At 39.7% G+C, this 24,436-nt stretch overlaps 1 long non-coding RNA gene across 1 annotated transcript; it reads right to left on the reverse strand.

The window, feature by feature from the left end:
- Positions 1 to 7,708: 7,708 nt before the first annotated feature.
- LOC111344253 (uncharacterized) lies at positions 7,709 to 13,947 on the reverse strand. Its single transcript, XR_015997031.1, has 3 exons — positions 13,862 to 13,947; positions 9,084 to 9,140; positions 7,709 to 8,099 (listed from the first exon to the last, which is right to left on the reverse strand). It is a non-coding gene; the product is annotated as an uncharacterized LOC111344253 (long non-coding RNA).
- Positions 13,948 to 24,436: the final 10,489 nt, after the last annotated feature.

The raw sequence follows: 24,436 nt of genomic DNA on the forward strand, positions 1-24,436 counted from the left end.
AGTATAATTTCAGAGCTGAGCAAAGAGTTTCCAGCAATCTGATTCCTCGAGCGGTTCCTTATATGACGCTATATAAACCGCTCCACGCGGTTTATATATTACGTTAATAAATGTTACTATAATGTTATGATTTTAGAAATTTCTCTGTTGTTCAGCTCTGAAATTATACTAAAACAATCATTCGCCTCAGGTTTGGTGAATATTGTCTAATAATCCCCTCGACTTCGTCTCGGGGATTATTCGACGAAATTCACCTCGCCTTCGGCGAATAATGATTAATTATACATATGGGAAGTCTGTGTTTCCATTTTTCCGTATAACAGAGCTCAATACATAAAGTTAGAGTGCAATATATGTTGAGTAGAAAAACACGAGGACTACGTTTTTATCGCTACGAGCCTGTTTCGTAGTTGCTCACTCATCGGGTGATTTTATTGTAAAATTAAGAATTTTTTCATGCTTAGCGTGCGTATATTGAGTTCTGGATGCACGCGGGAAATTTGGAGAGCACGAAAATTGCGTAAGAGTAGCTCGAAGCGCAGCCGAGAGCTACTCTAGCTTTTTGAGAGCGACAACAAGGACCTGTGCGAAGAAGCTTCTTTATTGTGAGATAGTGCAAAACTCTCAAAACGCACAAAAAAGTAAACAAACGTCTCCATTGGCTGGCCAAAAACACACCATATTTTATACTTTGGTTTGAGCAAGCGCATCATGATCCAGTTAATCAGCAACTGTGAATGAAAACCTCAAAATTAACGGGGAAAATAAAGGAAATCAAAGCTAAATGAAGTCGGGTATCACTATACAATGTTTTAAAACTCAACGATCCCACAAATTTGCGAAACGTGCAACTTGCGAATCTTTTCGGCTTTGTTTTTGCTGCTTGTTGGATCAGGAAGGTCAATGCCGATAGAAAAACTAGGCAGTTCTTCGCTAGTTTCTTCCATATTTTAAAGAGAAGGAAAACTGTACTGCAGCTTAACAGGACGGCAACTCTGCAGCCAGGAAAAATAAAAAGGCTCACGTCATCTTATTTACGCACGGGCGTGCGTAAATAAAGATTTTGTTCAAGGCAGCTCAAGAGGACTTAGATAGGGCAAGCACGCGCGCTATATTATAATAATAAATTCCCTGGTGAGTGAGCAATCACGAAACAGGCTTGTGCCACTTGTACCTCACAGAAAAACTTTACTTAGAGTTAAGAAGCCGTCTTTATTAAACAAAAGAACAGAACTCATTACTAAATGCCGCCACGAGAATAAGTTTTACTTATCAAATTTCAGGCAGCTGATGATTGCTTCGCATGAAGCAAAAAACTCAGAGTAGCGAATAAATGACCGAATAACCAACTCTTGGATTATAATTCATTGCTCTAGTTAGAATTTATTAAGCTTCGCCGACCGGCAGGGACACCGCTTGCGCCAATTACTTCGGGCCCAGTAAACCCACCCATCCCAACCCAGGGGAGGACACCCATCACACAGTAGTCTCGTGCGTGGGAAATTAACGTCTCCTTCCCCTAACCCTACAGGACACGGGATTATTCGTCCCCATGCGAGAACACTAGAATATCTAACCATTTCTTGATGTTATAGAGAGGTAGCAAATTCCTCTCAATTATTTTAAGACCTTGAGTGTTGGTCCGGCCGGGGCTCAAATCCTCGACCTCCCGCACAACAGTCCAGCGCTCTATCCATTGAGCTAACCGGGAGGCGGTTAGTTCAGCTATCGAGCACTTTCAAGTTGATGAGGATTTCATCCCATTCCCAGATTATATATATATATATATATATATATATATATAATCTAGGAATAGCTCACTAGGCTTTCCTAGTTTAAGCACTATGGCTTAGACGATACCACAAATATGTGATCGTTCGGGGTAACAATATCGGTTCTCCTCCATCCTAGCATCAGCACTGCACTAGTAGTGCTGTCTGTCTCTGTTCCCGACGTCGTCCCACCTGGGCCAGGCTACTGGAAATTGAACACATCCATGTTAGATGACCCGGAATATTGCCAGCTCGTTAGGGAAGAGTGGATTTCGTGGCGTCGTACCCTTCCTGGCTTCCCCTCTCTCGCCAAATGGTGGGACCACGGGAAAGGTCGGATAAAAGGCCTTACCATCAGGTACTGTCGCAAAAAGTCATCTCAAACAACTGCATCGAGGGCTGCCCTCGTTCGCTTGATCGATCATCTTCGGGCCAGGCTGGATGATGGCATGACCTCCTGCGCGGGCCCTTACCGATCTGCGCTGGCGGATCTGGCAGCTATGGACACCTACGTTGCCAAGGGTGCTCAAGTGCGATCAAGAGTTAAGTGGGTTGAGGAGGGAGAGTCCTCCTCGGCCTATTTCTTCCGCCTGGAAAAGAAGCGGTCTGCCGACCGCCGTATCTCTGCGCTGAGAGAGCCCGGTGGCTCTATTGTTTCTTCTTCTGTTGCTTTGTGTGCCACCCTCGGCTCTTTCTATTCCGACTTATATACGGCTTCTCCAACTGACACTTTGATCCAATCTTCTCTTTTGGGTAATCTGTCTTCTGTCCTTCCGCGAGATCGGGCTGATAGTTGTGAGGGCCTCCTCACCCCCCTCGAGGTCTATGAGGCTCTCAAGGGCATGAAGCGGAACAAGGCTCCTGGACTGGATGGCCTTCCAGTGGAGTTCTGTCTTCGTTTCTGGGACGTAGTCGGTGCTGATCTCGTAGCTGTTCTTAACGACTGTTTTTCCTCCGGTTCTTTGTCTCTCTCTCAGCGTAGAGGTGTGATCTCGTTGTCTTTTAGAAAGGGGGATCGTCTTGATCCAAAGAATTGGCGTCCCATTTCGCTGTTAAATGTCGACTATAAACTGGCATCACGAACCATTGCTGGCCGGCTCCTCCGTGTCATTCACCTGGTCGTGCACCGGCACCAGACGTGTGGAGTGCCAGGTCGGTTCATAGGGGAGAATGTCACCTTTCTCCGTGATGTTGTGAGTTATGCTGAGTCTGCGGGCACTGCGGTTGCAATCTTATCCCTCGACCAAGAAAAGGCCTTCGACCGGGTGGATTGGGGCTTTTTGCGATCTACCCTTGTCACCATGGGTTTCGGCCCCCAATTCATTGCTTGGGTAGACTTGTTCTACAGGCAGGTCCAAAGTGCCATTAATGTAAATGGTCATCTGACACCGTTTTTCGGTCTCTCGCGAGGTGTCCGGCAGGGGTGTCCCCTGTCTCCTCTGCTGTACGTTTTGGTTTCGGAGGTCCTTGCCTGTAGTATTCGCTCCAACCCCCGTATCGTTGGCCTTTCCCTCCCGGGGTGTCCCCCACTATCCCCCATATCTCAGTATGCTGACGACAGGTCGTTAATTTTAACATCCGACGATGGGATCAAAGCTGCTCTGGAAGTTTATCATCAGTATGGGCGGGCGTCCGTTCAAAGATCAACTTCGAAAAGTCCAAGGGCCTTTGGTTGGGCGGCTGGCGGGGCCGTACGGACTCCCCCGTCCCTTTCGATTGGACACCTTCGAAACTCAAGGTCCTTGGAGTGTTTATCGGTCCTGGTAACCTGGAAGAGGATAATTGGCGCCCGCGCATTTCTGCGGTGGACCATGTTCTCAAATCCTGACGTTCACGTGTTCTGACCTCTCACGGCAAGGCTCTCGTTATTAATGCTCTCGCCCTCTCCCGGGTCTGGTATGTGGCGTCACTCATCCACATGGCGGCTTGGGTGGAGACGGAGCTTACTCGACTTGTGTTTTCATTCTTTTGGTCTGGCAAGCGGAAGCTCGTCGCCCGCGCTGCAGTAGTGCAGCCAGCTCTTTTTGGTGGTTTTTCAGTGGTCAGTGTTCGCCTCAAGGTGTGGGCTCTTCTGGGTCAATGGGTGAGGAGGTTTGCCTCCTCTCCCTCCAGTTGGGTCACACCGATGTCGTTTTGGTTTCAGTCTGTCCTTGGTGTCTCTCCTCTCGTTGCGTTTCCCCGCCCTTTTTCTGTTGACTCTAGAGCCTTGCCACCATTCTACCAGTCTCTGATCCTGGCGTGGCGGAAACTTGATGGGTCTTTTGCCACGTCCAGGGATTGCCTTGTTTATGCTTCTTCGTCTCCTTTGGTCTGTTCCCCTGTTGTCAGCATGTCTTCTAAGTCATGCTATTTGTATCTCCTTTCTGAGATCATGCTCCAGCCCTGTTGTGTGTACAAGTATGAACTTCAATTCCCTAATCTTGATTGGCCTGCCACGTGGCGTACCCTGTCTATGTTCGACCTGGATCGTCGTGTCACCGACCTTAACTGGAAGATTGCGCATGGCGTTCTGTGCACCGCTCGGCGTCTCTCTCTTTTTGGTTTGTCGGTCTCTCCGTTCTGTTTTTGCGGTCCCCAGGTTGAGTCACTTGAACATCTGTATTACTATTGTCCGCTTACTCAGAGTGTTCTCTCCTGGGTCCAGTCTTTGTTGTTCGTTTTCTCCCCTATGAGTCCTGTCATTCTTTTACGTCATGTTCTTTTCGGGTTTAAGACGAGTGAATTGATTTCTGTCCCTTGGGGTTTCGTCTACCTTCTTAATGTTTCTAAGTACTGTATTTGGTTGTGTAGGAACGATTACCGGTTCCGTAATGTTCGTCCTGGTGCCGTTGCATTGATTGCGTCCATTAGAGCCCGCTTGAAGTTTTATCTACCTCTAGCCTTCAGGCGGTGCAAATCTAGCAGACGTCGTCGCTTCTTCCACAGACAGTGGTGCGCTCGTGGCGTTATTGCTTCTGTCTCAGGCAACTCTCTGGTCTTCAATCTTTAGTTCTCCCCCTTCTCCCCCGTGTGTTCCTGTGTCCGTCATGTTGCCTTTTGTGCTGGGTCTCCTTCATTGGTGTACTGCACAGGGGTTTTGTTCCGTCTCAGTCCTGTTGTGTCTGTCATGTAGCCACTTGTGCTGGGTCTCCTTATTTGGTGTACTGCACAGTGGTTCTGTTCTATTCATGTTTTGTCCATGTTTTTGTTTGCTTTTGTCCCTACTGTTGTAGGTAAGTGTGTCAGCGGGTATGCGTGAGTGTGGTATTTTGGTGCTTTGACTAATTATCACTAATCTGAGCATGGGAGTTTAATCTTTGAAAGTGTGTGATTAACCTGGGAGGTGGGGTTCGATCCCCCAGCGAGTTTGGCGTCCTGGTGGGCCCTCCGTTTATGGCGGTCCCAACCCTCAAGCCCTTGCACTCTGGCGGCGGGTTTGGATTAGACATTTAGGTCGGCAGGCATTGCACCGCCCTCACGGGAGCCTGGCCGTCCGCCTTAAACATAAAAAAAAACTGCACTGATGAGGCCCAGAAGGCCGTAACATTACTAAATCAGACGTGCGATTTTGAGCTCCAAGGATACGTAAGTGTTTTTTGTTTTTTTTTACTCGATTTACTTGCTTCTATTTTCGCCTCGTGGGGCTTTTTCTCATCTATTGCTTGGTGGAAAGCTTGAGGAATCATGAATTTTAGCGAACATGATGGAGGAATTATGGATTCTGGTGAACATGATGATGGAAATTTTGAAGCTGTTTCGACCGTTGCTGGATATAATGTTCCTTCGGAAAGTCTACATGCTGTTAATGGAGATTCGTACGCTTCACGCGCCGCTCGTGCGTCTGGAATAGGGAATATTCCTGTTAATGATTTGGTACAGCAAGTTTGAGAGAACGAAAACCGTATACCACAACGACCTAAGACGGCTTTTTTTACGCCACACAGACAAACCTCTGCTCGCTCGTTTTCGACGCTTTGGCTCTTTCGAACATCGAGCCGACGGAGATTTAATGTTTACAGCGTAAAATGAATGGGGAAGTCGTGGTTACTTTCAAGTCCTTGGAAGCGAAGGATAAATTTCTTGGGTTAAATTCTTGTTAATCGATAGCCAGCATTACGCAATTCAAGATATTGACAAGCCTTTAACATTTTTAACAGTTTATGACGCACCCTTTGAATTGTCGGATTTAGCTATCATCAAACGGCTGTCACCATTCTGCGAGGTTTTGCATTATCGGAGAGGAAAGCATTCTTATCCTTCAAACGTATACAACGTTTGAAGGCTATACAACGTTTGGAATGGCTAGTCCGTTGTAATGGCTAGTCCGTCGTCTCGGTAAAGTCCTACGTTTATATTAAGATCCTGGAGTTGGGATTACAAACGCCACACCTAGAGACACAGAGAACATTAAGAAGGAAATATGCCGCATCTTTAATAACAACGGACTACGCATCACCGTAGAAGCTAACAAACAAGTAATCGACTTCCTAGACGTCACATTTAACCTTAACCGAAGCACTTATCAACCATTTACAAAGCCGAATACTTCACTGCAATATGTTCACCGCGAGAGCAACCATCCGCCAATAACAACAAAAAACATTCCCGCCGGTATCAACAAACGACTGTCCACCCTGTCATCTGACAAAGCATCCTTTGACTAAGCCGCACCCCCATACCAGAAAGCACTCGACGAAAGCGGATACCACTACACCCTAAAGTACGAACCAGCCAAAACAAGCAAACGGAAAAACCGACAACGCAATAACATCCTCTGGTACAACCCTCCTTTTAGCAAGAACACCAGCACCAACATGGGACACAAATTCCTCGCCCTAGTAGACAAGCACTTTACCAAAGATCACAAGCTCAGAAAAATCTTTAACCGAAACACCATCAAAATCAGTTACAGCTGCATGAACAACACGAAACAGATAATCGACAACCATAACAAACGCATCCTAACAGCATCTATACAGTCTGATGACACCGCCGCCACTGCCACTACCATTGATAACAACAAGACATGCAACTCCCGACAAAAGAACACATGCCCGCTCGACGGAAACTGCCTGCAACCATCAGTAATCTACCAAGCCTCCGTTACACGCAAAGACAACAACACGACAGAAACGTACATCGGACTCACAGATAATGACTTCAAAACAAGACACAGAAACCACACCGCATCATTCCGCCACGCTAAACACAGAAACTCTACCGAACTCAGCAAGCACATCTGGACCCTCAAAGACAACAACATCGATCACTTTATTTCCTGGCGCATTCTCTCATCGCACTCACCGTATAACAGCTCAACTAAAAGATGTAACCTCTGCCTCAAAGAAAAATTCCTAATCATCCGCCGGCCCGAACTATCAGCACTAAACAAACGTAATGAACTCGTGTCTTCATGCCGCCACAGAAGCAAAGCCCTCCTACGCAACAACTAAACTGTCAATTTCGCGCTGCATAAATTAGACTAGTTAGATCATGCAAATTATATTGTATATAACCAATGGTAAAGTTTATTCTCATTAAATCCCCTGATGAGTGGGCGACCACCACGAAACAGGCTTGTAGGGATGAACTTGTAGTTTACTTGTCTTTTTCCTCCCACAATATAGACTTCGCTCTACTTCTATGTATTGAGCACTGTTCTACGAAAATCAAGTCACACTTTATATATATATATATATATATATATATATATATATATAGCTCTTTGGCACACAAAGCTCTGCTTTCATGTCTGAATTGAGCACTGTGGGGTGAGTCATTGCCGCTAGCATTGCGCATAGCTCACTAGGCTTTCCTAGTTTGAGCACTCTGGCATGGCTTGGACAATACCACACATGTGGGATCGTTCGGGGTAATCATATCGGTTCTCCCCCATCCAAGCATCAGCAATGCACTGATGAGGCCCAGAAGCTAATTAAGGCCAAAACAGTACTGTCTGCAGTTATATATCTATATATTTATGTGATAAACATATTGAAAGGAACTCCCTGCCTGTTTCATTGTGGAGTCTCCCAGAATAGACTGCAGTGAAATTATAGAAATTGAATGGAATAAATTTTAACCACATGTATCGTCCCCGAGATCGCACTACTCCAGTTCCGTATTCTTCTCCACAGAATTTACCAAGAAGATTGGCTGCTTGATTACTGCCATCACGGATCTCAAGATACCAACCACGTAGACATGGTCGTTGATGCAGACTGCGCATGGTAAATTTAAGTTCCACATAATCTCCTTGTGAAACTGAAAGAACTCGTTCTTTATCAAACTCTTCGACTTGTTTCCACTCTTGTGCTTGCTTAGCATTCTCCAACAAACCAGCGATACCTGCATCAAGCCAATTAGTTTCATTACAACAAAACAATTGATGGTTATCATAAAGAACTTGAAATTCTAAATGGTATATTAAGACCAAGAAAAAGAAAAAATGTGCTAGTACACAAAACAAGGGATTGCATACTTGCTGGGCTCCACTTGCAAGCACAATTACTCCATTTATTAGACTATTGAACAAGAAATCTTGCGAAAAAATTCATTACGTACTCCGCATAGGAGAGAGAGAAGCAATACCCAAAGATTAACCTAGTTTGATCGAGCTGAGACAAAACTAATGACGATTTTAAAAAATTCAAGGTAAATTGAATTTTAACGATCCCAAATATTCCTCCGCAGCATTCAAGGCTATAAAAAGCAAAAGCAGAAGGAAAACATAAGCTCAGAGGCTTTGTAACTATCTAGCTCAGTAACCCAACAGATATCAGGGCTGGGGCTCGCCAGGCTTAGGGTATAGCCATTGCACCAATTTCTCTCCGATTCCAACTAGAAATCTTGCCATCGATTTTTTTTTAAGACCGTGCATGTAGTTTTCTTGTGAAAAAGGTGTACTCAGGGTAGCTAAAAGTTGGTTTATTACTGTCTTTTAAGTATATTTCATTGGAATGGTTTTATTGAACTCCAAGGAATTTTTTTGAAGTTGAATTTAATCTCAAAAAATTAATGCGTCAGGAAAACATGCAGCAGATCCTTGTTTAGACTTCAGTCGGGACATTGTTGACGTCTTGGACATCTTCTAAGAAGTAATTTAACCCATTCCACAAGCCTACACACTTATCTTCAAGAGATTATAACCTCTTCTTCATCTTTCAGCAGATGCCATCTTCGTTCATCCTCCATCTCTTTAGTACTCTCCTTCGACGGATATCCCACTGACTATATCCATTCCCTTCCTTTACCACCCACCCTGCTCATGGGGCCTCCTCTCTTTCCCTCCATTAGGAAAAATAACGATTTAAAAACATCTTAATTGCTTACAGAAAACAAGGATGAAACTCCACTTGACCATTGAGGATACCGTCAAAATGTTGTTCGCTAAAGAAGTAAAGTCGATATTAACGTAAATGTCTAACCTTTCAGTAGACATCAGTTGTTGACGTTGTCAACGCAAATTTGAAATTTGATATAGTTACAAGTTACATTATAGGCGGCGAAACAAGGGAGGGGGAAGGGGGAAAGGGCGTAGCCTCCAAACAAAAGTTTGAGCCTTTTGGTTCGGAAGATGTCGCTAATGTAGCATAAAAATTGGAAAAATATTCAATTCGTGGTCATTTCACAAATCCTTGTATCAGTATCGCACTTTGCGAAGTAATATCATATAACACATTTATGAGCTCCAGCTTGTGTTCGAGAAGCTTATAAACTGCAGCGAATCTCCTTTTAACTAATCAGCGATTCTACGAAATTTGATATATGATATATGACTTATTTTTTTTCTGTGGGAACCCAGTCGAATGCAAAGCCTGAAAGATTTAAGACTGTGTGGTTTAGGACTCGTTTAAGGGTTCTATATCCAAGTACCTACACCTTTAAAAGGTGTTAGTTAATTTGCCTCCATCATTCCCAAAGCTATTTGTTTTATTTCTTTTATATAGAAAAACATCAAAACTATATGCTCTGAATTAGGCCCTGTTTACAAGCAAGGAGGGTAATCCTTGTGCTAGGGTTACCCTAGCAGGCGGGTCAAAGATAGCCTGGGTTTACAAACAAAATTTCGCAGGTAGGGTTACCCTACCACCCGGGACAACTTACATATGCTTGGTAACCGCACGCATTGTTATCAATGTTCAAAGGGTCTGTAAACAATTAACGAGTTATCCCCAGTAAAGCGTTTACAAGGCAGCTAGGGTTACCCTAGCGCTCAGCTAAGGTTACCCTAGTGCTAGGGTAACCCCAGCTGCCTTGTAAACACGTCGATAAAAAAAGGAGAAATGTGGGAGCGTTAGGGTAACCCTCCTGCCAGGGTAACCCTAGCACTAGGGTTACCCTACCTGCTTGTAAACAGGGCCCTAGAAGACAACTCTGACCGTTTCATTAAGGCTTCAATATTTTGTGATAATAACAACAACAATTAATCACTTATAGAGCGCTATTTACAATGACAGATCAACAGCGCTTTACAATCAATCCTAACCCGCCCATCCCACCCCAGGGGAGGACATCCATCACACAGTAATCTCGTGCGTGGGAAATTAACGTCTTCTACCCCTAACCCTGTAGGAGACGGGACCTCCATTTATTCGTCCCTATCCGAGAAGACTAGAATATCTAACCATTTCTTGATGTTATAGAAAGGTAGCATATTCTTCTCAATTATTTTAAGACCTTGAGTGTTGGTCCGGCCGGGGCTCGAACCCTAGACCTCCCGCACAACAGTCCAGCGCTCTATCGATTGAGCTAACCGGGAGGCGGTTAGCTCAATAATGGAGGAAAAGTCAGTACATATGTGTCAGTAAATAGCAACGCAAAAGAATTTCCGAAGAGGATTTCATGTATGACTAAAAATCAAAAGGAAGAACACGAAATAAAACGAAAATGTTCAAGGAACAGCTTTTTTGCATTGTTTTAACGTTTGGAGTAAGAACGCCATCTCAAATTAAATAATTTGAATGCTTGTATTCACCTAATGAGAAAGCAATTTTATACATACTTCTACATGGTGTCAGCTTTCTTTTTAATTTTCGAATGAAAATCATTGTTTCCTTTCCATTTTGATAAAAAAAAAAATAAAAACAGGCGTCAAAAACAAGTTCCTTTTTGGTTTCTTTTCACGATTCCTGTCTTTTTTTCATATATATCCTCAAATACATGTAAAATGTCTTTATAGAGCGGATAATCGTCCTTTCTTTTCCTTTCTTAGGCAAAGCATCACAGAAAATGATTAGAGGCCATTCAAAGTATCTCGGCGAGTTTATTTTGTCAGGTTGAAAGTATGCAGTTCATCAAAGTACACATTTATCGAAGTAAGAAACATGAATTTTAATCTGATCATTGAGCTATTAAGTTAGAATTGCGCTACGAAACGAACCGTTAAAAACTAATTAATTCATGGTGACCGATTACAAGTATTTTTTCATTCAGTATTCATTGAGATAAATTTCCATAAGCATGTTATATTCTTCATATCAAGAAAAAGCAACACCTGCAAGTAATAATCTCTCAATATTCCAAACTATAATCTGTTCATGTTTTCCTTTAGCAGCATTGTTAAAGTATATAAACTGTTATAACATAAGCAAAGTAAAGCGCGCGCTCTGATTGGTCTATTTAGCGTCCCCCATTTGCCCATGGGTGTACGCTGCTGACGTGAGCAAATGCAAAGACTATTTTTCCGCGCGCGCTTGTTTTTTCTGGTCGCGTAAGATTTGTTAAATAAAAGGGAACTCTTTACCTACAATGTATCAATGTTATGTTATAAAACAAATGGTAAACACCACAGCGTACACTATTGAGTTATGGATGCACGCGGGAGGTTGCTAAGCACGAAAGAAGCGTAAGAGTCGCTCGAGGCGATAGCCGAGAGCGACTCTAGCTTCTTGAGTGCTTAGCAAACCTCCCAAGTGCATCCATAACTCAATAGTGTACGCTGTGGTGTTTACCATTTGTTAATTAGAATGTGGCCTTAAACTGCTGTAATAAGTAAATTTAAAATCCAAGTTTTCGCCCATCAACCGTGCATCATCAGGGTCATCCCTGATGGCGCCGTTGATCGGCGAAAGCTTGGATTTTAAACTTTACTTTCTACAGCAGTTTAAGGCCTCATTCTAACAGTTTGTATTCCATTGCATGTTTGGTGCTTTTCATCCTCTCGCCAAATATTATGGTGTTTTTTTTATTTCGTTTCAAACGCTGAAAAAAATCCCCACCGTTGCGCAAATTAAAATGTTATGTTCGTACTGTGCATTTTTAATATAAAGCTGAAAGAATGGACAACATGGTATGATTATTTCCTTATTTCCCATCAACAAACTGCCTCTCATCTCCGTGTTAGTGTTTCCAACCTCTCAAGAAAAAAAAAAAAAAGATATATGATATATTTAGAATCTTAAAAGACATAAATTGAAATCCTTCCGCTGTGGATTTAGCTATCCTTTTATCCACCACTTGGCTCTTTTTTTTTGTTTTTGTTTTTTTTTCTTTTCTTTTTTTGTTATCTCTTAAAAGCTGCCTGCTTCTTGTTTTGTTTTCTGAAGTAAGTCTCCTTTGAATTTTTTATTCGATTAGGTTGATCGTTTTCCATACTTCTCAACACCATTGTTCTTGACAGTATAACGACGTTGGACAGTTGGAGGGAGATGAGATCTCGATGAATTAGATAAAGGTCTTTCAAGAATTTATTCAAAATTTCACTCGTTTTGTGTTGTCTTTGTTTTGACAGCTAGGCGCGAAATGCACATCTAGAGCATGAGTCACAGATACGTTGTACTCTGGTTAAAAACTGAAAGGAATCAAGTTGATGAACCATACGTTGCTGTGGGTAATATTTTAGAATAGATGTTAAAGCAGAACACGGAGCCTACATTCATCAACAGGATCAACATCTGTACTGACAGTGTAGATATCTAACAATTAAAAAGGGAGGCTCGCCGCCTTTAGATTAAAAGAGCTCCTAGTAAAATAACCAGGTTATTCATCAATTTCAAAATTTATTAGTTCTTCGAAAACCGTCACTACTCGTCTTTTTTGGCAAGAAAACGGCCATTGCTCTTTAAAGAACAGATGTCTCCATCTCTTCCCCTATAACTTTCATATGAATTAGTCATCTTATTGTAACATTTAAGGTGCGAACGTCGCGAGAAACTATTAAAAGTGTTTATCATAATTTTAAGATGTAGAAAAGCAGGAGAAATGTTAGTGCTTTAATTTTGAGGTCTAACCAGTCTCGTTATTCTCCCAGCCAATCAGCTTTAGTCTCTATACCATATATTGAAGATAGAAGGAGAAATTGCACTTTGCAATAATTATTACATGGCACATCGTCAAAGAAATTAAAAAAAAAAAGATTCGTATGTATTGTGCGCTTTCTATATCAGGTAAAAAAAAACTACAGATTTAGGATATTTTTTCCCCACAGATAGACTGCTTTAATTTCTTTTTCATCTGTCGTTTTACAATTTCTTAATGAGAAGAAAACTTTTATTTTTAATAACCATGTCCGTTACTCAAACTGACTGGTTCATGTCTAATTCTCGTTTATTTGACTTTCAAATTTACGTAAAACGTACGAGAAATATGTTACCGTTTCGGTAAAATTCACATTTCCATTGGAAAATACCATCACAAAATACGCATTCTTGTATATTAATTGTCCGATGATCTTATCATTATGTGTTTGCCGAGGAGTTTGGACTCTTTTCTATGCCGATCATTATCTTTAATTCTCCCTATTTTTACAGCTGAAAATAGACTGGTTTTGAAATTTGATTCTGAGAAATGATATGAAATGTGATAAAAGAAAATATTCATGTTTCAGTTATTCCGTGTCACTGTTTCGCAGAAAACGCGTAAAATGAATCCATGGAATCACATGAGAACCACAAACACTGAGAAAATATGCAAACCATACAAACATAACAAATATAAATTTATCGAAAGAATCGACATCTGTACAACCAAAGAAGCTTATTTGTCATCAACCAAGAAAATTCCTACTGCTCTCAAATCTAATTTTTCTAACGTATAGGGAGCGAGAGGGATGAATTAAACTAATATATAGGATAAGAACTGAAAGTAACAAAGCTCTTAATGTTCAGTACCTGAATGTTGATTGTCCCTTTACTCTGTTGGAACCTGATCGCATTTATATGCATAGGCAGAAGAGAATTAATCCACACAAAGGTAAAGGTTTTTACAGCTTTTGTTAATTGTTGTTTTAATTAACAAATGGAAAGTTTTAAGACAAGAACTTCCATCACGTATTCTGTTTAATTCTTTCAAGCCACGCGTCCACCTTAAGAACAAATTAAAATCGTTCTTTCGTTTTCTTAGTTTTTAGTTTCTTTTTTTGATTTTGTTTTTTTAAAAGTTCTGATTACAAAATGGAACAATAACCGGAAGGTTTATGTAATATTGTAGAAAACTGAAAACCTTTTTCTTGCTTTGATCCTGTAGAGGGAACAGACTTAATTTTCTCATTGAGATGATCAGTAATCAACTTTATTATCATTTTCATAGCAGTATTTTACTTTCAAATCCAAATAATGTCAAATTTTCTTTGCCATAAATATTATTTACGTTTTCATGAAATATAAATTATTTTCTTTATCAAGTTTTTTTTTTTTTTTCGGAGCCTGGAGTTCAAAAGCTACCGATCTTCCCATGCTTGAAAAGATTTTCCTTTGCTTTGTTATCTGTTACTTAAAAACGAAAACTTGACTTCCGTTGGGGAATGACTCTGCATTGAAAAAGACATGTCAGTGGAAAGATGAATATGTTATTTGCCAGCAGGGAGGTCCTTATGGTCAAAAATCCGATATAGGGAGGCATTTCCAACTTCGAAATAGGAGTTTTTCATCGTACGCTCCCCCACGTTGTCGATTACATCCTTGCTACTTTGCAAGTTTTCATTACCTACAAATGGTCATAAATTAGTTTATCGCCGGCGGAGCGGCGCTTTTGAAACCGTGCTCACAAATCACAATTCCCTTTTATAAGAATAAGAAAGTTAAATTATTAATATCAAAATATAAAAATATTTAAGATATTAAAATATTTAAAAATTAATATTAAAATAGTTCTCCTCTATCCCAAATCACTATGGTTGTTTGCAAATGTCATTGAATGAGCTACTAGCATGTCGTCTAAAAACCGCTGTTTTTTTTCTTTTTTGCTCCTTTGCAAAAACTACTTATATATTCGGCATTCATTAGCATTTCAATAATTCCTGTTCCAGGCGCAATGTTGGATTTGTAACCGCGTAAACATGATAGCAAGGCTAGTGTTGAGTGGCGTTAGTGGTCTTAGAGAGATTACAGTGACACGTGGCAACGCTCTGTTTTTTTCATCATAAATGTCATTTCTAATCATCTAATGTCAGAATTCTCCAAAGATTTTTCCGGTTAATGACTTAAACAAAATTTTGAGTTGTTCGACACATAAACTTTCAGTAAATCTCTACAAGTTCTCGGGCATTTCTATCGTATATTCCAAAATAGGTACAGATAAAATTCATTAGGTGGAAGCCAAATGGAATTTCCTCGTTTCTAGAAAAGTGATCTCTGTTAACTTCAGTTTCCGTTGGAAGAAAGACAAGATGTAAACGCGCCATTCGGCAAACAAATTCTCACAAATTTAACGTATTAGTGTGAACTAACTTACCGTCACTTACCTCGCCATTTGAAATTGAACAGAGATAAAACTGTGTACAGCTTGATAAGAAAAACCTAAAACGACCTGAGATACCAAATCTGAAAACCTGAAAAACCTACCTTAAAAACAGCCAAACCCGCCAAACCGAAAAATCCCCTTAGCCAGTCAGAAGCTGCAAAACCACTCCACTGATGAGCAAAAAAGCCCGAATCTCACAAGTTGCTTAATTTAACGTTTAACAGGTTAAAGAAAGTTGAACGAGCCAAACCAAATAGCTGGTCAGTAATTCTTATTAAACCAATAAGGAAGTTTGCTTGGATGAACACAAAAGAAAAATTTTCCTATTGGTCTTTGCTGAGTTTCTTGAAGGAGAGGGCCTTGCAATTGCTTATGACTGCAAAACGGCTGAGAAGGTCCACCTTGTAGAGATATTTTTGTGTCGGCCATTATTTTCCCATAGTTTCCCCCCAAAACAACGCGGGAACCAACGCAGGTGTTCTTTTTTTCTGTCAAATACCCCTGAGAGAAACTGAGCCCACGAGCCAAAGTTCGAGGATGTTCGAATGAGTTACGAAATCAATTTTTTGCTTTAGAGATTACCCGCACGCGAATTACGATTCACACGAGGGCGATTGCATCTCAGATGCGATCTATACATTACAGTCACACAAAATGTACATCGTCGCAAGGTTTCGGACAAACCAGCTTGATTATGCAGTTTTATGACAATTTTAACACTGGCCGGAATAATAGATTGTCATCGGCATGGGGTATCTTGGAAATCTAATCCAAATCTCTTTCGATCCCAAATCGAAACGACATGCCTATCGTGGTAATTACTCAACTTTTGTCCTCATCAGATCAGTATTCAGTGAAAAAGCGCAACACTTGTTTTTCAAGTCTTTGAGACTTGAAGCAAAAATTAACGTTGTTCAAAACAGGCGAAGTTGTTTCCATAGTTACATGCTGACCAACTACGTTCCAAGAAATTGGCTGATCAGTTAGTAATAGTAATAGTAATAGTAATCAAAGTTTATTGTCTTTACGTGGGGCATGGTTACCCATATTGCCCGAGCCAGAGGCTCATGTATGAAACGCAAGACAACAACCCACCCATCCCACCCCAGAGGAGGACATCCATCATACAGTAATCTCGTGCGTGGGAAATTAACGTCTCCTACCCTTAACCCTGTAGGAGATGGGACCTCCATTTATTCGTCCCTATTCGAGTTTAACTTTGGCTCTCACAACCCGATGGATATCCTTCCATTAAATATTCTCCTTTTTAGCTTAATCACAGAAATTCCTTTGAAAATTAGTGAAGAGAATTTGAGGTCATATACCAGTAACAGTTACACACTGGATCTGAGAGGTGTGTATAATATTCTTACCACATGTTTACTAAAGAATGAACCGACATTTTGGGGAGAATATACCCCAAAAGGACAACTGAATAGCCCAAGGCTGTATGCGTCACTAAACTCAAGTGCAAACTGTGTTAAATGCATTAGATGACAACCCCATGTACTGTAAATATATGTTTATATCTACATCTTTGTTATCAGTTTGTACAAAATATCAATGTAGATCTAGACTGTATCATACTAAAGAAAAAAATATATCAAATTAATGCTCAGGCTTACATTTCAAGAAAGACTCATTAAAACCAAGAAAATCAGGATCAGAGGCTCAATATAACTTATCAAAGGAAATGACAAAGACAAATTTTAGTTTCAATTCAAAATTGAATGGATAGCTTAAAAAAAAGTAAACTTGCCTCGCGCAAACATTGTTTAGATCTTACAATGGACAATGTCATTTTGAATTGTTCAAGATTTTGAGTTCTTATCAAATTATCTCTCAACCCAATAGGCAACCTATGATTCCTATAAAAATATTCTTAATTTTATGAGAAAAAACGTTCTAAATTGCTTCCCCTCCCATGGTGAACTTGAACAAGACTTGAGAAACCTCTGAAATTGCCACAGAACTAACTTCTCATGTATATCCCTAGGCTTTCAAAAGCATACTCCTGATCTTTCTTCAGGTAATGAATTCCACTACTTATAAGCGTAAAATCTGTTTGATTTAAAACTAACATGGGTTAGCTCCAACAGTATGGAAGGCAACCTCATTGCACTAATCCAGAAGCGGTTTTATAATAGAAGCTAATGAAATTCATATTTCTGGCTATGAATCTATTCGTAGCGATCGCTCTACCAACGGTAGGTCTGGAGGGGGTGTTTGTTTTTTTATTCGTTCCGAAATAAATTATTCTGTTCGCTCTGATCTAATATGTGAACACATAGAAAGTCTGACTGTCGAAATCAAGAGGCCCAGATCAAGGCCTTTTGCCGTTATGACCTGGTATAGACCCCCTGATTCTTCAATTGACCTTTTTAGACCATTTGAAGAACTTATTGAAAAACTAGACTCAGAAAATATCGAATGTTAAGTCTTAGGAGATCTGAATTGTAATATGACCGCGCCTAAGTTTGACAACAGTACAAATATCTTATCTAATATTGCTGAAGTTTACGGCCTTGACCAGTTAAGAACCGAACACACTAGAATTACCGACAAATCATCTACTCTAATCGATCTAATTTTTACAAATACTCCAGATAGGGTCGTCTGCTCAGGGGTCTGACATATAGGCATCAGCGATCATAGTTTAGTTTACGCTTTTCGTAAAGTTTCTATAGAATCGACAACGAATAAGCATACTACCCTGAGATAAAGGAAATTTAAGAATTTTAACTCTGATCCCTTTCGTGACGATATATGTCACCACAGGATTGGAGTAGCATCGAAAGCTATTCTGATCCTAATTTAATGTGGGCTGCATGGAAACAACTATTCCTGGAATGTGTAAACAAGCATGCCCCACTTCATGTAAAACGGACGCACGCTTCAAAGTCACATTGGATTACACCTTACTTAAAGAAACGAATACATGACAGAGATATTCTTAAATTGAAAGCATCGCGTTCTAAGGATGCTAATGACTGGCTAAAATTTAAAAAATGTCGCAACCTAGTTAATAGCGAGATTAAAAAAGCAAAAGAGCTCTTTTATAAAAGGGTATTAGAAGAAAACGAATGCAATTCGCGCCAGAACTGGAGGATTGTAAATGAGCTCACGTGGAGGAAAACTAATAATTGTTCCATAAAAGAAATCAAAAGCAACGGTAACTCTATTTACAGCCCTCCTGAGTTGGCTGATGCCTTCAACAATCACTTTTCCTCTATTGGACCCAAGCTTGTCAGCCAGATTTATTCTAATAATGGTCCATCACACCTACATTACCTTGAGGGAACTGACAAACGTTTTGAGTTAAAATGTATTAGTCCTTCTAAAGTGTTCTCACATTTGTCTAGGCTTTGTAAATAGAAAGCCACTGGCATAGATATGACATCTGCGCGACTTCTTAGGGAGTGCGCCGATCTGATAGCTGATCCTATCTGTTCTATTTTTAATCAGTCTATCAGATCAGGTGTTTTCCCTCAGGAATGGAAATGCGCAAAGGTTATTCCACTTTTCAAAGAGGGAGATCACTCCGACTTAAACAATTATCGCCCAATTTCTATCGTCCCTATAGTAGCAAAGGTGTTTGACCGTATCACTTACGACCAGGTCTACGGTTATCTCACTGAAAACAATTTGATTTCCAGCCAGCAATCTGGTTTTCGGTCGCTCCATTCAACTATTACTGCCTTGTTGGAGGCCACAAACAATTGGGCCTTCAACATTGATAAAGGCAGTCTAACTGCAGTTGTTTTTCTCGACCTGAAAAAGGCTTTTGATACCGTTGACCATACAATTCTCATGTCCAAATTATTCGAATATGGTATCCGCGGTATAGTTTATGAATGGTTTGGGTCATAGCTAGATAATCGCAATCAACAATGTTTCGTAAATGGTTTGCTCTCAATTAGTCAAGTTCTCACTTGTGGAATTCCGCAAGGAACAATTCTAGGACCTAGGCTTTCTGTTTTATACATAAATGATCTTCACAATTGCCTGTCTACTTCACTTGTACGTACGTATGCCGACGATACTCACCTGACCTTTGCCAGTAACAACATAGAAGTGATCACAGATGTTATGAATCACAACCTATCCAATGTTAATACATGGCTCACTGCAAACAAATTGACTCTAAACTCATCTAAAACTGAATTCATTGTAATTAAATCGCGGCAAAGGATAGCTACTTACGATACTTCCCCTAAACTAATCATAGGTGGTGACATAATTAAACAAGTTAGCTTGATTAAATATCTGGCTGTGCATAGAGACGACATTAAACCTTTCATGGAATATGCACATTGAAAAAATAGCCAAGAAAATCGCATCGGGCATTGGAGCAATTAAACGCTGTAAGCCTTTTGTTAACCGAACCACGCTTGAGTTCGTTTTCAATGCCTTAGTTCAATTGTACTTTAATTACTGCAGCGAGGTCTGGGGGCATTGTAACAAGGGTCTTTCCTGAATAAGCTTCAAAAGTTGCAAAACCGGGCTGCCCGTATTCTGACCTTCTCCAGTTATGACACAAGCGCTGATCCTATTTTTGAGCAACTTAACTGGAGACGGTTAGATGCTCAAGGACAAATACAAGTGGCCACCATGGTCTATAAATCTATACATGGTCTTGCGCCCGACTATCCTGGTTCTATTTTCACTAAATATGATCCTCCTTATACTCTAAGGAACTCTGGAAACAAACTAGCTGTTCCATTGCCCCGCACCAACTTCCTGAAAAATAGCTTTAGCTATAACGGTGCGGTTATCTGGAATAGCTCGTCCCCTGAATTGCGGCAAGCAAAATCACTTCAATCTTTTCGAAATAGTTGTCGCGATTTCTTCGTCTGAATCGAAAAAACGCACACGGCATCTATGTAAAGCAGAATTTATTTATTTTTTCTATTTCACTTTTAAATTGTAGATCATATTTATATAGATTAAAGTAGAATGTAATTGTAGTAATAGATTGTAATAATAGTATTATTTTATCTGATAGATTTACTGTGTCTAAATAAAACTAAAGTTCAAGTTCAAGTTCTATAGATCAAAAATCACTTATTCTGTTCGACCTCTTCGACAGGAATTTTCTTTCTTTGTCTTGAATGACTGTTAGGCTTCAATGTGCTTTGTCTTTTTTCCCACAGATCTGGGGGATATGTGGTAAATTTTTCTCTTGTCACTTTCTGCACCATAAATAAAGGAGCTTTTGAAGCACTGTTAAAGTGAAGAAATCATTTCACAGCAATTAACCAGAATTCAGATCGGTATCAACTTTTTTCCACTAAAGAAAGCAAATGTAATAAACATCCTGTTGCACCTGAAATGTTTTGCATTTCACAGCTGTTGAATGTTTTAAGGGAGTGCTTTATTAGATGGAAAGACAATAATGTTGACAGTATCCCACTTCAAAGAATGCGATTTAATTAGCGTATTAGAGAATCAGTGACACCCACACTCTGTTGCAGCTTAAAACAAACTTATTCACGTCAGCATTTCAGGTTGATTGAAAACACTGTTACTTTAATAATAATCCTTTATTTGCCATAACCACTAAAATTTTACAAAAATCATGTTAAAAGGCTTAAAATGTCTGATAAAAAATCTAAGAAAAGCTATTGGATACACGCTTCGGTTCGTAACGATGATGACAACAACAATAATAATCATAACAATTCGACTCTCTAGGATCAGACTCGTATCAGACCCAGACTAACTTTGATAACAAAAACGATCTACATATAAAAATCGCGAAAGCAACTACTAGTTCGCATTGAAAGAATTTCAGAAAACTTGCATCGAAATTATCCTTATAAAAGTAAATTACATTAAAAAAGTATATGAGAAGGGAAATGACACTCTTACTCTAAAAAGTGTAAAAACAAATTTTAAAAATGTCCAGCCTATATTTTCCATAGCATTGTCAATTAAAAAAATCTGTATCGAATATTTCAAATGTTCTTCTCTTCTTTCTTGTACCTCTTAAGCATAAGAGGGCGCATCGTAAGAGCGCAAAGGAGATTTTGGCTCTAATCCAGGAAACACTGGTAGAGTATGTTTCACATTTCTTAATGGATATGAGTTCAGCTACGCGTTTATGATAAATTTTGCATTCAGTGCCCATCCTTCCGGTGGTACTAAAGATCAGGGGCGTAAAGGGTCCGTACAGAATATCAAGACGAGCATCTTGGGAAGTGTTGGCCCCATTATTCAAAATTTCTCCCATAATCTGCTGCAGGGGAGGCTCGATTACCACATCTTTACATACGGTGCTAAGCAGTGCCGCCTCCAGGTCTCTGATATCATTGTGGCGTGGTATCACAAATCCGCCATTTCTGCAGGTCATCGCATGGTCCAGTTAATGACTGTACCTATTTAACATAATCAATCTAAATTTTTTTGTAAAAAAAAAACATTTCGAAACACATGCCAATTTGCGATCAACTGGTTAAAATTAATGACCACAGTTATATCACATGATAAAACATTTAAAAGATTGATAAAATAATGAAATGTTCAGAACAGTCGTGAGAAGCCGGGCTCTTCTGTTGCGATGCTGCTCCCTACTTTTTGCTATCTACTCAAATCTACAGATTTGAGTGAGAGCTCCAAAGTGAACATTTCACCATACTGGAAAACAGATTTACTCCAATACCTTCATCACAGCTTTCAGTTGACACTTCTGCCTCAATCCACATCTCAATGTCTTGCTCTGTAACAGGTTCTGTTTTACATTACGGACAATGGATTAACTTCATCCTGTGCAGCAAGAAACAATCTGAATAATTTACTAAGGGACTTTTCATATGTATAACCACTTAATTTAAAAAATATTGTGCGCACTTGAGTTTTAGCTCTACCTGCCGATGGGGTACTACATGACTATGGTGCAATTATAGCCACACTAGGTTGTCTTTTATAACAAAAAGTGTGAAATTAATGAATATCACTTTACTATATTATACATGCCTGACAAAGACTTACATAGGGAATCAAATTTTCAGTTGAGTTTTGGAGAATTTCCTTACTTCGTCTAAACTTTTTTCAATGAATATCCTTTTCATTTCATCAATTACAGATTATTATGAGCAAAGCTAAAAATTCTCATACCATGCTCATCAATACACACAATGTCTCTTGCTTCAGCAGATCCACAGTTGCATTGGAAACCTAATGGTAGTCTGTTGACCACATAAGGGGTGAACATCCCCTCCTGAAATTAATTAAAATATAAAATAGCATTACTTACTTTTAGTAGAGACACCAGCAATATATTAATAAATGGTAATTATTATATGGCTGTGTCTCACGAAGACTGGGAACTACCGAACTCACAAATTTAATCAATTGACTGAAATCAGTCTAGAAAAAAAAGGTACAAAGTATATAAAAAATTGGCATATAAGACACAGCCATGTAATAAGCATATTATTAACCGAGCTAGGTCAGTCTGTATGGGGGAATCTTGACCCTGGTCACTGGTACAGACCTCGCTGTATTCGGTCTGTACTGGTGACCTCGTTCAAGATTCTCCCACACAGACCTCCCACTCGGTTAATAGGAACTACATGAATATTTTGATTCATTGCACTACAGACAGCATGAAAGCTGAATTGACAATATACTCTATGTTACACAACAACAACAACATTTTAATTTCTACCTTGAATGAGTCATAAGTACATATTTACAAAATATTTATTGTTATTAAATAACTACATTCAGGTAGAGGTCCTAACTAATAACTAAAAGAGCTAATGAGGTGACTTAGGCCCTTTATCTATTTATTAATTAAAGGTACAAAAAGAATATGAAAGGAGTATTTCGCCAACATGACATGAGCATACTCGCACAACACAGACACAAAACACAGACTCACAACACAGACACAAAAACTACACAATTATGGCAAATCTCTGATAGTTGAAAAAACATAATCAATAAGAATCAAGGATTTTTTCCTTGAAACAAGCTTTAAACACTTTTAGAGAAGAAACAGTTTGTAATAGTTTCTCTACTGAGTTTCATATTTTTGTACCTATGGATTTGACATTGAATTTGCCATAATTTCTTTTTGCTTTAGGAAGATATACGTTTTTCTTTGCAGCAGATCTTGTTTGATAATTAAACCACGTTTATAATTGTATAACTTTCATTTGGATGAAAATTAAAACTTTTGTTCTTTTTGAACTACTCTATTCATCTATTCCTTAATAATTGATAGGCAATACAATAGATTAGCTTACAAAAAAGGGACTAGAATAATAATGTCAAACAAAAGTTGGTCGCACAGAAGTTCAATCGTTCCCCACTTTGAATATTTGAGAACATGCAAAAAATAATAATAATAGTAATAATAATAATAGTAATAATAACAATAATAATAATAATTAAAAGAGAAATTGGAAGAATTTGGAACATGAAAACTGTGCAGGTGGTACCAATCGTTGTAGGATCATTGGGAAGTGTAGCAAAAAACTTGGACAAGTGGTTGGGAAGGTTGAACGTCAAAATTAGTATTCCGCTACTTCAGAACACTACGTTACTGGAGACAGCAAGGATATTGAGAAAGGTGTTGGATACCTAGAGTAAAGAGAAAATCCTACGGGACCCCTGGTCATGGCCTATGACTCGCTCCCTTAGGAAACAGCCCGGAAAAAGACCATCCAGTTCGTTTACTATAATAACACCTTTATTTAGACACAATAATGTTTAAAGCTGAACAGCTTGTGGGGTCGTGTGTAAATCCAAATAAACTCTAAATTGAATAAATTCAAATGATGATGGTTTTTGAGGAGAGGGGAGAACCGGAGTACCCGGAGAAAAACCTCTCGGAGCAGAGTGGAGGACCAACAAACTCAATCCACTTATATTACATTTCGAAACTCACTTTCCATTTTTCAAAAACATGAAAATGGTTCCTCGCACTGTGTCAAATATTACCACATTCAAGGCAGAAGTACTGCTTGGGGCGACCATATTGACATCGCAGTGTTGCT

Source organism: Stylophora pistillata, chromosome 2 (assembly GCF_964205215.1).
Source record: "Stylophora pistillata chromosome 2, jaStyPist1.2, whole genome shotgun sequence".
NCBI classification, from domain to species: Eukaryota; Metazoa; Cnidaria; class Anthozoa; order Scleractinia; family Pocilloporidae; genus Stylophora; species Stylophora pistillata.